This window comes from Pan paniscus, chromosome 3 (assembly GCF_029289425.2).
Source record: "Pan paniscus chromosome 3, NHGRI_mPanPan1-v2.0_pri, whole genome shotgun sequence".
In the NCBI taxonomy this organism is placed as follows: domain Eukaryota; kingdom Metazoa; phylum Chordata; class Mammalia; order Primates; family Hominidae; genus Pan; species Pan paniscus.
The window spans coordinates 72,293,289-72,306,227 of record NC_073252.2 but is presented as its reverse complement, the minus strand read 5'-3'; the positions used below and the strand labels follow the sequence as shown (position 1 = coordinate 72,306,227).

At 38.7% G+C, this 12,939-nt stretch overlaps 1 long non-coding RNA gene across 1 annotated transcript in view; it reads left to right on the top strand.

Moving 5' to 3' along the window:
* Nucleotides 1-7,561, top strand: part of LOC130541437 (uncharacterized) — a 40,037-nt gene extending 32,476 nt beyond the window's left edge. Inside the window, exons 5-6 of the long non-coding RNA XR_008955495.2 lie at nt 5,801-5,948; nt 7,216-7,561. This is a non-coding gene — a long non-coding RNA (uncharacterized LOC130541437). The remainder of the gene's footprint in view (nt 1-5,800; nt 5,949-7,215) is intronic.
* Nucleotides 7,562-12,939: the final 5,378 nt, after the last annotated feature.

Sequence of the window (12,939 nt, the reverse complement as noted above, 5' to 3'; positions counted from 1 at the left end):
AATTTGAGTTGAGATTTGGGCAGGGACACAGCCAAACTATATCAGCATCACTGATCATTAGAGATACACAAATCAAAACCACAATGAGATACTATCTCACACCAGTCAGAATGACAATGATTAAAAACTCAAGAAGCAACAGACGCTGGCAAGGCTGCAGAAAAAAAGGAATACTTTCACACTGCTGGTGGGATTGTAAATTAGTTCAATCATTGTGGAAGACAGTGTGGTGATTCCTTAAAAACCTAAACACAGAAATACCATTTGACCCAGCAATCCCATTACTAGGTATATCCCCAAAGGAATATAAATCATTCTATTATAAAGATAAATGCATGCATGTGTTTATTGCAGCACTATTCACAATAGCAAAGACGTGGAATCAACCCAAATGCCACCAATGATAAACTGGTTACAGAAAATGTGGTACGTATACATTATAGAATACTATGCAACCATACAAAAAGATGAGATCAAATCCTTTGCAGGGACTTGGGTGCAGCTGGAAGCTGTTATCCTCAGCAAACTAATGCAGGAACAGAAAACCAAACACCACATGTTCTTACTCATAAGTGGGAGCTGAACAATGAGAACAAATACACACAGGGAGGGGAACAACATTCATTGGGGCCTGCTGGGAGGGTGGTGGGAGGATGGAGAGCATCAGGAAAAATAGCTAATGCATGCTGGGCTTAATACTTAGGTGATGGGTTGATAGGTGCAGCAAACCACTATGACACACATTTACCTATGTAACAAACCTGCACATCCTGCACATGTACCCTGGAACTTAAAATAAAATAAAGTTAAATTAAAAAAATTACTATCTATCATTTTTCAGCATGAGCAAATGATAGCACAAATTTATACAGGTCACTTATTTGAATATCACTCATTTATCTAATTAACCCCCACTCCTTCTTGGTCAGGTAGATAAAATATGCATTGTTATTTTAGCAGGAAATGGATGCCCAAAGAAGAACAATATAGTGATGAAACTCACCACTTGGCTGAGAAGTGGAGCTATTTATTTATTTATTTAACAAATGTTTATTGAGGTACTATTGTGTGGGAGATAATAGAAGGGATACAGAGAATAAAAGATAGTTATTTCCTTTAAGAGGGAGGTGACAAATGAATGTTCACTATGTGTCAAGGGCTATGCTAGGTATGTCCCATGCTTTTAATTCTCACACCCGCCCTGCAAGGCAGGACTCTCACAATTTCTCAGATAAGGAAGGTCAGGAAATTTGTATAATCTGTCTATGGAGACAAAAGTAATTAAGTGGAGAAGGTGGTATTTGAGCTCGGATGTCACTGAGTTCTGAGCTCAACTTTCTTCCATCATGTTGTTGCTTTTTATTGCAAGGAGCTCATCTTATACCTATAAAAACAGAATTAACAAATCAAGACCACCATTTATTTCCTTAGACCCACAAGTTAGTCAAACTAAGTGTCATTCCCTAAGCATTCTGTGTTCTCTTGTCTCTTTATCTTTGCTCATGTCTTTTCCTAAGCTTAAAACGCCCTCCAGTTTCCACCATTTATTACAGTGCTGCCGGTTTATGAAGACTCAGTTTAAAACCTATCTCTTTCACGAGGCTGAAACCTACTCTCATTTTTCCAGCAGGAATGATTTCTCCCTCCTTAAAACTTGTATTTATCATGCAAGATAATTTGCTTAGTTGTTTTTGCACTTCTTATTGTGTCTTTGTAGTAGGTAATCTCAAGGACATCCCTCAATGATCTCCATCTTCTATTGTTATACCTAGTGTACTTATTGTAATCCTCTCTCCTTGAATGTGGGCTGGATTTATTGATCTAGTCTAAAGGACAGTATATAACAGAAGTTTTGGGATGTCACTTCTGACATTAGCTAACAAAAAGGTTGTGACTCCTGTGTTGAGCTCTCACTTTCACTTTCTTTTGGATTTTTTGCTCTGGAGAAAGGAACTTGTTATGTAGAGAGGTCCATGTGGCAAGGGATCATGGTGAGTGAGTGAGTGAGTGAGTGAGGAAGTAGATTCCCCCTAATTGAGCTTTCAGATGAGACTTCAGCCCTAGTTGACAGCTTGACTGCTACCTCATGAGAAGCCTTGATACAGAGGCACTCAGCTAATATGTAACCAGATTCTGACCCACAGAAATTATACAATTATGATAAATATTTATTGTACTATATGACTACATTTTGGAGCAATTTATTATGAATCAATAGATAGCCAATATAGTACTACTAGACAGCAAATGGCTTATAAGTTGGAGTCTTTTTCTTCTTTGTCTTTATCTGCATAATCGAGCAGGACATTTTGCATTAGTGGCAGGAAGAAATACCCTCCCTCATGTTTATACTGAGGTACTGGTGAGAAAAATTTGTAATAAAAAAGATCTTATTAGAATTGATAATATCTCTCCTAGATAGCAAAGAAAGAGCTAGTCTCAATTACTATGGTGGCTCAGGGAAGGGCCAAAAACATCTAGTCCTGAAATATCAAGATTCTTGTTTCATAAAGGACAGCACCTCAAGTCAGGTTGATAGAAGAAATGTCTTTTCTTCACAAATGATTAGATTTGATTATCCTCCGGGAAAAATTCTTGGTTACCTTGGCATGTGTTTGTTTATGAGATAAAGTAATGAGAAAACCAGTTGCAGTTCACCCTGACAGGGTGGAGGAAACAGAATTGTGGAAATATCTTTGCTTTTGCTCTTGACACCAGATCTCACCCTTTCCCTTCTCCCTCCTTTCCTGTGTTTGCAGTTGAGCACCTCAATTAACACCTCAATAAAGCCTGGGGACTTTAGTGTTGAAGCCTCAGGAGAAGCTACCAAGAATTCTCCTTTTTCCAGTGGGGTAGTGCAGTTTCCCAAGTGTGTTAGTTCATTTTGTGCTGCTATAACAGAATACCAAAGACTGGATAATTTATAAACATTAAAATAGAAATTTATTTCTTATGGTTCTGGAGGATGAGAGGTACAAGATCAAGGTGCCAGCATATTTGGTGTCTGGTGAGGGCTTGGTTTCCACTTTCAAGATGGTGCCTTGAATGCTGCATCCTCTGGAGAAAAGGAATGTTTTTCCTCACATGGCAGAGGAACAGAAGAGAGCAAACTCACTCTTAGAAGTCCTCCTTATAGTGACATTAAACCCATCCATTAGGATGGAGTCCTCATGACCTAAACACCACTCATTAGACTGCATCCAACTCTGTTCCATTGGGGATTAAGTTTCGCCATGAGTTTTGGAGGGAACAAACATTCAAACCATGGCACCATGGGAAGGAGTAAGATCACCAACCTAGCTTGATGAAGGGAGGGACTACTTGAGATGAAAAAGTAGCTAAGAGATGGTAAATATTCCTGTATGTTAATTTATAATCTTTTGTCAAAAGTCAGGGACTGCAAGCCCTCTTCCTCAGGGCACAAAGCAAAGGTGAATCTAAAGGAAAGTTACAACCACTGTTCCTTCTGGACCATCCCTCTTTTAAGAGTTATTTGGCCATTACATAAAGATTGAATCAGATAAACCTGGGCAGGTTAGAATAAAGGTACTCAGGAAGGTGTGGCCACTATAATGCTTCCCAAGCATCTTGCAGGAGCCTCCAGGAGCAAGGTGAAAGACAGACTGTATCTTTGCTCCTTTTATTCCTCAACTCCCAACTCTGGGGATTATTAGAAGAAGTCTTTTAGATTAGTGCTCAAATTCCTTATTTCATTGTAGACTTGTGGGTAACAGTTTCTGGACCAACTCCTTGCTGTCAGCACAGGAAGGACCTATGAGCTGACAGTGGCTCCAAACGTTCCAAAGGCACAAGGAACAGCGTGATTATATCCCCCAATTTCTCTCTTTAGGTCAGTGGTCCCAAACTGGAGGCATTAGCACTTTTGGAATGTGCACCTCTAGAATGAGTATGTGGCAAAAATGATTTAAAAAATTAATTTCTTTACAGGGTTTTGGCTTAAAGTCTGACTGTATAAGGGCATGTCAAGAAGAGGTAAGAAAATTTATCTTAAAAATTAACCTTAAAACTGCATTGATGAAAACCCTTATTTTGTTTTGCCGTGTGAGTTTATTACCACTGCTGTAGCTCAAGTTCTCATGCAGGGTAAAGAAATGTTCTGTTTTTTCCAATATGTTCTCATTTGTTTGCTGCCAATGTTTTTCACTATTATGAACATATTTGTTGTGTGTGTGTATGTGTGTGTCTGTGTGTTTTAATTAAATCTGGCTTTGTCAGGCTAACAAGTTTCTCATTATTGGCAAATACAGAAATACTAAGGTAATGTGCTATTTGTTGACCATGGAAAAGTGAAGGATTAGATGTTTTGTGCTGGGTTGGGGGGGACCTCAATTAATAACCTTCTGCTCCTTATGAAAAATCTGTAGAATATTATCTGAAAAGTAATCATAGAAAAAACTTCAAGAAATGTTTAAAAAAGAGAGAGAGAAAAAAGAAAAAAAGCTTATTTAACCAAAATAAACACAGATTGAAGGAACAATCCAAAAGAATTATCTTCATTATTCCACAGCCAACAGTAAAGGCTTATATCCCATTATGGTAATGAGCAAACCTTTGAACTTTGCATTGTTCACTGCCAGGCATCAGCACTTAAGGCTTAGGCAAACAATGTTGTACAATTGCTTTAGGGAGTTGCTAGGATAATACCTCGGCTTGTGTTTCTGAGTAGGCTTGATCCTTCCTTTCCAGTCTGCATTTCCCAAAGCAGAGGCTGGAAAGGCATAACACTGGATTAAAAAGTAGACTGTTAGGAGTCACACATCAAGATTCTCTCGTGCTGTAGTACTTCCCTTTGTTGGTAAGTGGTGGATGGACATGGAGGCAGGTGATTTGCCCTGTCAAGTCTTGGTAGTGCTATTAATTCTAAGTCTCTGCAAACCTTTTTGAGCTCATATAGAGAATATCCAAATACTCAGATGGAGTCTTAACTGAAGCATGCAACTTATCCAAACATTTGAAATGACCAACTGGGAAAAGCGTACCACAGGGGAAACCACAGTACTTTGGAATTAGATGGGCCTGGGTTTGAATCTTACCTAGAACAAATTATTCATCTTTCTGTTTTCCCCTTTGCAATATGGGTGACGTAATAGTATCATGCCCCATAAGTCTGTGTCTGATGAAGAGCAAATGCTCAGTAAGTAGAAGTTTCTAAGGAAATGGTCAATCCAATCATATAAGATTGTTCCAATGACTAATTGAATATATTTAGTTTTAAGGCTGAACTTCCTGGAAAGTTTGATTAGAAATCTGATTGGATATATGTGGGTATGTAGTTTTAATGAAAAAAAAAATCAGCCAAAACCAATATTTGCCTTGATGGGTTGTAATGCTCACTGCAAATACTCGATTTATTGCTTGGATTTATTATTTATTAAATTATGACATTAGCTACATCTTTAATCTTAGAAGTCCTTAGTTGGCTTGAGAGGAGCGATGTGTCTCTCTGATTTTCTAATTGTCTAATCATGGAAGAATTTGAGTATATAAATAAGATTTCATCAAAGCTATTATTTATTATTTGAATCCTGGGATTTTTAAAAACATAATTTAGGTATATCATAGAGGCTAAGATAGATTCTGTACCACTCAAGTGGTATGTCCTGTTTTTCCTGGAAATTCAGCCAGATTTTGCCTCCCAGCATCCCTTTGCAGTTAGTTGAGGCCATGTGACTGAATTCTAGCCAGTGGATTGTGAATGAAAATGTTATGCTCCACCATTCTGCTTGCCTGGCTAATTGAAACTTGTATGTGCTTCTCCATGCTCCTTTTTTGCTTCTAGCTGGACTGAGTGCCCATGACCTCAGGGACATCTTGGAAGCTATATGTAGAAGATGGAAAAGCCTCTGTCATCTCCATCAATTTAATCTCCAAATAACTACTTAGAAAAGGGACAGCTTAGTAACTCCTTCATTGCCCAGTACTATTAGGTGAGTAAGAAATAAACCTCTTTTATATTAGACAAAATATATATTTTGGGGCTTTTTTGTTCCAACAGTTAGCTTGACCTAACTATTATGTGTACTCTATTACCATAGACTAGGGAGTGCCTTTAAGTTTTATCTATTCAAATATTCTGCCTTTGTCAGTAACAGGATGTCTACTGGGTTTCATGAAGAAATTGAGATTGAGGAAAGGCAGAAAGAGGCTTCAAAGAATAGTTAATATATTTCATAGCCACATTTTCTCAGCTGATAGTACTTCATAATGTTAAAACTTCTTCTCAAGTTCTTTGAGATTGTTTCCCTTTGTGCCTGGTACAGAACTGTCCATATTACTCATATGAGTGAAAATTACCATTGAGGTTGCTTCTGTCTGTTTGGGATGATATAAAGAACAGTTACCAAGATCAAAGTAGAATTTCTGGCTGAGAGAAAAAAGTGATTTAGAGAAAGGGAGAGAGAGCAAGTGGGAGTTCACTAGGTATTGACTGTGTGCTAAGGTGGTGACAGCTGAGTGAAAACCCAAATGTTAAGAAAGTACTTTCATGCTACTGAATGCTGGGTGCATTGCCAAGGGAGAAGGGTGAGGCCTTGGCACACATCAGATATGTGACTTTGGCAAATCACTAAAATTCTCTGGGCTGAGTTTTCTAATCATGAAGGGGGATCTGACCAGATAATTTCTAAGATGCCTTAACTCTAAATATTTGACCCCAAGCCATATGAGTAAAAATTTAATGTGCTGATAGCCATATATTGGTGCTGTAGTATAATAAACCATGAATACGCCGTCTTCTCCCTATTCTTCCACAAATACTCCACAGCTCATTAGTATACAGGCATAATATAATTTTTCAGGGCTTGTTGGTGATGCTCAGTGACATCTTGTGCAGATCCACACGGGCAGGGCATCTGGGGCAGCTACATTCAATTTTAAATAAAACAAAGCAAAGTAACAGCTGTTTGGCATTAGAGGGAATTTTAAGCCTGCATTCCAATTCCACCAAGGGAAGGAGCAAACAAAAGTGAATAACATTTTAAGCCAGTGAGTCTGAAATATTTAACGCCATCTGCATTCTCTCAGTAAGTGGCCATCACCTGCAATGTACTCTCATTTTTCCTTAAAAGCAGAATTGACAATAATTTACGATAGGATAAAAGATGCATTGGCATTCAAAGTACTGCATTCTTAGTTCATCTTCAGTGCTCTTGCCATAATTATGAGTTACTCATCTAAGTCTGTTTTCCATTATAGCTAAAAACATTATAACAGGGGATTCAAATTCTACATGGTGGGAGCAAAAGTGGATCTTGTTTTTCTATAGCAACATGGTTGAACTTCACAGTGAAGTTTGAATCTGACAGCATTCATGCTCAAATGTCCAAGCCCTGCATTTCTGATACCATGGAAGCACAAGCACGCTGTGTGATACTGTGCAGCATTTGATCCTGCCTGACTTCTGTGTCTCAGGCTATCAATGAAGATATTTATAGCTGCCTTATGCCAACATACTTTTTAAAGCTGGGTAATACCAGTGTAAGATGGTCACATTTATCTTGAAAGCCGAGGTAGGGTACCATGTGTGCTCCCTGAACTACTGTCTCCTTGTTCCTTTTGTTTTTTCCTAACTCATTCATTCATTCATTCATTGAACAAATATTTCTTGAGAGGTGGCCATATGCTAGATATTTTAGTAAGTGTTGGAGTTACAGGGGCAAATAGGATAGACCTATTTCCTCTCTTTACCATCTAGTGCAGAAAATAGACACTGAACAATTAGTTACAGGGATAATAAATGAAGAGTTTGCAAAGCAAGAGAGAGTGGCTGAGCCTTAAGGGCTGGGTGGAAATTAGTCAGGCAAAGAGCGTAGAGAGGGCATTTGAAGAGGTAAGGGCAGCTCCAGCAAGTAAATTTATGTAGAATGTATTCAGTAAACATATGTGTGATCCCTTCAGGGGCTTTGGTGTCTGTGTCTTGTTGGAGTATGAGAACAAGTCAGTAGGTTCAGGACATGAGCCTGGAGGGACCGGCAGCGGTCTGATCCCAGATGCTCTGATGTGCCGTTTTGGGGAGTTTAGACTATATCTGGTAGATAAACGTTGTTGAAGGGTTAAACAGGAAAGTCGGATGATATTATTATCTTTTATAAGACTCAGTGGTAGGGAAATTGGATTTGAGGGAATGGACAAGAGAGCAGGACTTTCATAAGAAGCTTTATCTCTTCTGTGGAAGCAGTCACAGATCTACACATGCTTCTCTCTGACGGAAAGGCTGCCCGTGAGCCTCTTCGAATTTGTGCTGGGTGGTATCCACCCGTATTTCAATGCCCATCCTAAGTACCACTCCCTTGGCGGACCTTCACTCTCAGAATTTGCGTCTTCATTTGAAATTCTTTTTTTTTTTTTTTTAATTCCTCACCCACCTCTTACCCTTTTCTCAGAGTCCCTAAAGTCCATTATATCATTCTTTTTTTTTTTTTTTTGAGACAGTCTCACTTTGTCGCCCAGGCAGGAGTGCAGTGGCATGATCTCCGCTCACTGCAACTTTCGCTACCCAGGCTCAGGCAATTCTCTTGCCACAGCCTCCCAAGTAGCTGGGATTACAGGCATGTGCCACCATGCCCAGCTATTTTTTTTTGTATTTTTAGTGGCGACGGGGTTTCACCATGTTGGCCAGGCCGGTCTTGAACTCCTAACCTCAAGTGATCCACCCGCCTCGGCCCCACCACAAAGTGCTGAGATTACAGGAGTAGAGCCACTGTGCCCTGCCCATTATATGATTCTTATGCCTTTGCTTCCTCATAGCTTGTCTCCCACTTATATGTGAGAACATATGATATTTGGTTTTCCATTCCTGTATTACTTCACTTAGAATGACCATCTCCAGGGCAACAGAGCGAGACTCCATCTCAAAAAAAAAAAAAAAAAAAGAATGATGGTCTCCAATTCCATCCAGTTTGCTGCGAATGCCAATATTTAATTCCTTTTTATGGCTGAGTAGCATTTCATGGTGTATACACATCACAATTTTTTTTATTATACTTTAAGTTCTGGTGTACATGTGCAGAATGTGCATGTTTTATTACACAGGTATACATGCGCCATGGTGGTTTGCTGCACCCATCAACCCGTCACCCACATTAGGTATTTCTCCTAATGCTATCCCACCCCTAGCCCCCCACCCCACATCAGGCCCTGGTGTATGATGTTCCCCTCCCTGTGTCCATGTGTTCTCCTTGTTCAACTCCCACTTGTGAGTGAGAACATGTGGTGTTTGGTTTTCTGTTCTTGTGATAGTTTGCTGAGAATGATGGTTTCCAGCTTCATCCATGTCCCTGCAAAGGACATGAACTCATCCCTTTTTTATGGCTGCATTGTATTCCATCGTGTATATGTGCCACATTTTCTTTATCCAGTCTATTATTGATGGACTTTTGGATTAGTTCCAAGTCTTTGCTATTGAGAATAGTGCCACAATAAACATACGTGTACATGTGTCTTTATAGTAGGATGATTTATAAACCTTTGGGTATATACCCAATAATGGGATTGCTGGGTCAAATGGTGTTTCTAGTTCTAGATCCTTGAGGAATTGCCACACTGTCTTCCACAATGGTTGAACTAATTTACACTCCCACCAACAGTGTAAAAGCATTCCTATTTCTCCACATCCTCTCCAGCACCTGTTGTTTCCAGACTTTTTAGTGATTGCCATTCTAACTGGTGTGAGATGGTATCTCATTGTGGTTTTGATTTGCATTTCTCTAATGACCAGTGATGATGAGCATTTTTTCATGTTTGTTGGCTGCATAAATGTCTTCTTTTAGGAAGTGTCTGTGTATATCCTTCACCCACTTTTTGATCGGGTTGTTCGTTTTTTTCTTGTAAATTTGTTTAAGCTTTTTGTAAATTCTGGATATTAGCCCTTTGTCAGATGGATAGATTGCAAAATTTTCTCCCATTCTGTAGGCTGCCTGTTCATTCTGATGATAGTTTCTTTTGCTGTGCAGAAGCTCTTTAGTTCAATTAGATCCTATTTGTCAATTTTGACTTTTGTTTCCATTGCTTTCAGTGTTTTAGACATGAAGTCTTTGCCATGCCTATGTACTGAATGGTATTGCCCAGGTTTTCTTCGAGAATTTTTATGGTTTTAGGTCTTATATGTAAGTCTTTAATCCATCTTGAGTTGATATTTGTATAAGGTGTAAGGAAGAGGTCCAGTTTCAGTTTTCTGCATATGGCTAGCCAGTTTTCCGAACACCATTTATTAAATAGGGAATCTTTCCCCATTGCTTGTTTGTGTCAGGTTTGTCAAAGATCAGATGGTTGTAGATGTATAGTGTTATTTCTGAGGTCTCTGTTCTGTTCCATAGGTCTATATATCTGTTTTGATACCAGTACCATGCTGTTTTGGTTACTGTAGCCTTGTAGTATAGTTTGAAGTCAGGTACTGTGATGCCTCCAGCTTTGTACTTTTTGCTTAGGATTGACTTTGCTGTGTGAGATCTTTTTTGGTTCCATATAAAGTTTAAAGCAGTTTTCTTCAATTCTGTGACCTAGTCAGTGGTAGCTTGATGGGGATAGCATTGAATCTATAAATTATTTTGGGCAGTATGGCCATTTTCATGATATTGATTCTTCTTATCTATGAGCATGGAATGTTTTTCCATTTGTTTGTGTCCTCTCTTATTTCCTTGAACAGTGGTTTGTAGTTTTCCTTGAAGAGGTCCTTCATATCCCTTGTAAGGTGTATTTCTAGGTATTTTATTCTCTTAGTAGCAATTGTGAATGGGAGTTCACTCATGATTTGGCTCTCTGTCTGTTATTGGTGTATAGGAATGCTTGTGATTTTTGCATATTGATTTTGTATCCTGAGACTTTGCTGAATTTGCTTATTAGCTTAATGAGATTTTGGGCTGAGATGATGGCATTTTCTAAATATACAATCATGTCATCTGTAAACAGAGACAATTTGACTTCCTCTCCTCCTATTTGAATAGGCTTTATTTCGTTCTCTTGCCTGATTGCCCTGGCCAGAACTTCCAACACTATGTTGAATAGGAGTGGTGACAGAGGGCATCCTTGTCTTGTTCCAGTTTTCAAAGGGAATGCTTCCATTTTTTGCCCATTCAGTATGAAATTGCCTGTGGGTTTGTCATAAATAGCTCTTATTATTTTGAGATATGTTCCATTGATTCCTAGTTTATTGAGAGTTTTTAGCATGAAGGGGTGTTGAGTTTTGTCGAAGGCCTTTTCTGCATCTATTGAGATAATCATGTGGTTTTTGTCGTTGGTTCTGTTTATGTGATGGATTACATTTATTGATTTGCATATGTTGAACCATTCTTGCATCTCAGGTACGAAGCTGACTTGATCACAGTGGATAAGCTTATTGATGTGCTGCTTGATTCGGTTTGGCAGTATTTTACTGAGCACTTTTGCATTGATGTTCATCAGGGATACTGGCCTGAAATTTTCGTTTTTTGTTGTGTCTCTGCCAGGTTTTGGTATCAGGATGATGCTGGTCTCATAAAATGAGTTAGGGAGGATTCCTCTTTTTCTATTGTTTGGAATAGTTTCATAAGAAATGGTACCAGCTCCTCTTTGTACCTCTGGTAGAATTCAGCTCTTAATCTGTCTGGTCCTGGACTTTTTTTGGTTGGTAGGCTACTAATTACTGCCTCGATTTTAGAACTTGTTTTTGGTCTATTCAGGGATTTGACTTCTTTCTGGTTTAGACTTGGGAGGATGTACGTGTCCAGGCATTTATCCATTTCTTGTAGGTTTTCTAGTTTATTTGCATAGAGGTGTTTATAGCATTCTCTGATGGTAGTTTGTATTTCTGTGGGATCAGTGGTGATATCCCCTATGTCATTTTTTATTGCATTTATTTGATTCTTCTCTCTTTTCTTCTTTATTAGTCTGGCTAGCAGTCTATTTATTTTGTTGATCTTTTCAACAAACTAGCTCCTTGATTCATTGATTTTTTGAAGGGCTTTTCGTGTCTCTATTGCCTTCAGTTCCACTCTGAGGTTAGTTATTTCTTGTCTTTTGCTAGGTTTTGAATTTGTTTGGGGCATTTAGTCCATTTACATTTAAGGTTAATATTGTTATGTGTGAATTTGATCCTTTCATTAACATGCTAGCTGGTTGTTTTGCCCATTAGTTGATTCAGTTTCTTCATAGTGCCGATGTTCTTTACAATTTGGTAGGTATTTGCAGTGGCTGGTACCGGTTGTTCCTTTCCATGTTTAGTGCCTCCTTCAGGAGCTCTTCTAAGGCAGGCTTGGTGGTTATAAAATCTCTCAGCATTTGCTTGTCTGTAAAGGATTTTATTTCTCCTTTGCTTAGTTTGGCTGGATATGAAATTCTGGTTTGAAAATTCTTTTCCTTAAGAATGTTGAATATTGGCCCCGACTCTCTTCTAGCTTGTAGGGTTTCTGCAGAGAGATCTGCTGTTAGTCTGATAGGGTATCCCGACCTTTCTCTCTGGCTGCCCTTAACATTTTTTCCTTCATTTCAACCTTGGTGAATCTAACGATTATGTGTCTTGGGGTTGCTCTTCTCAAGGAGTATCTTTATGGTGTTCTCTGTATTTCCTGAATTTGAATGTTGGCCTGTCTTGCTAGGTTGGGGAAGTTCTCCAGGATAATAACCTGAAGAGTGTTTTACAACTTGGTTTCATTCTCCCCATCACTTTCAGGTACACCAATCAAACATAGGTTTGGTCTTTTCACATAGTTCCATATTTCTTGGAGGCTTTGTTCGTTCCTTTTTATTCTTTTTTCTCTAATCTTGTCTTCTTGCTTTATTTCATTAAGTTTGTCTTCTTTTTTTTTTCTTATTGTTCCTTTATATATTTTTTATTATACTTTAAGTTATAGGGTACATGTGCACAATGTGCAGGTTTGTTACATATGTATACACGTGCGATGTTGGTTTGCTGCACCCATTAACTCGTCATTTACATTAAGTATT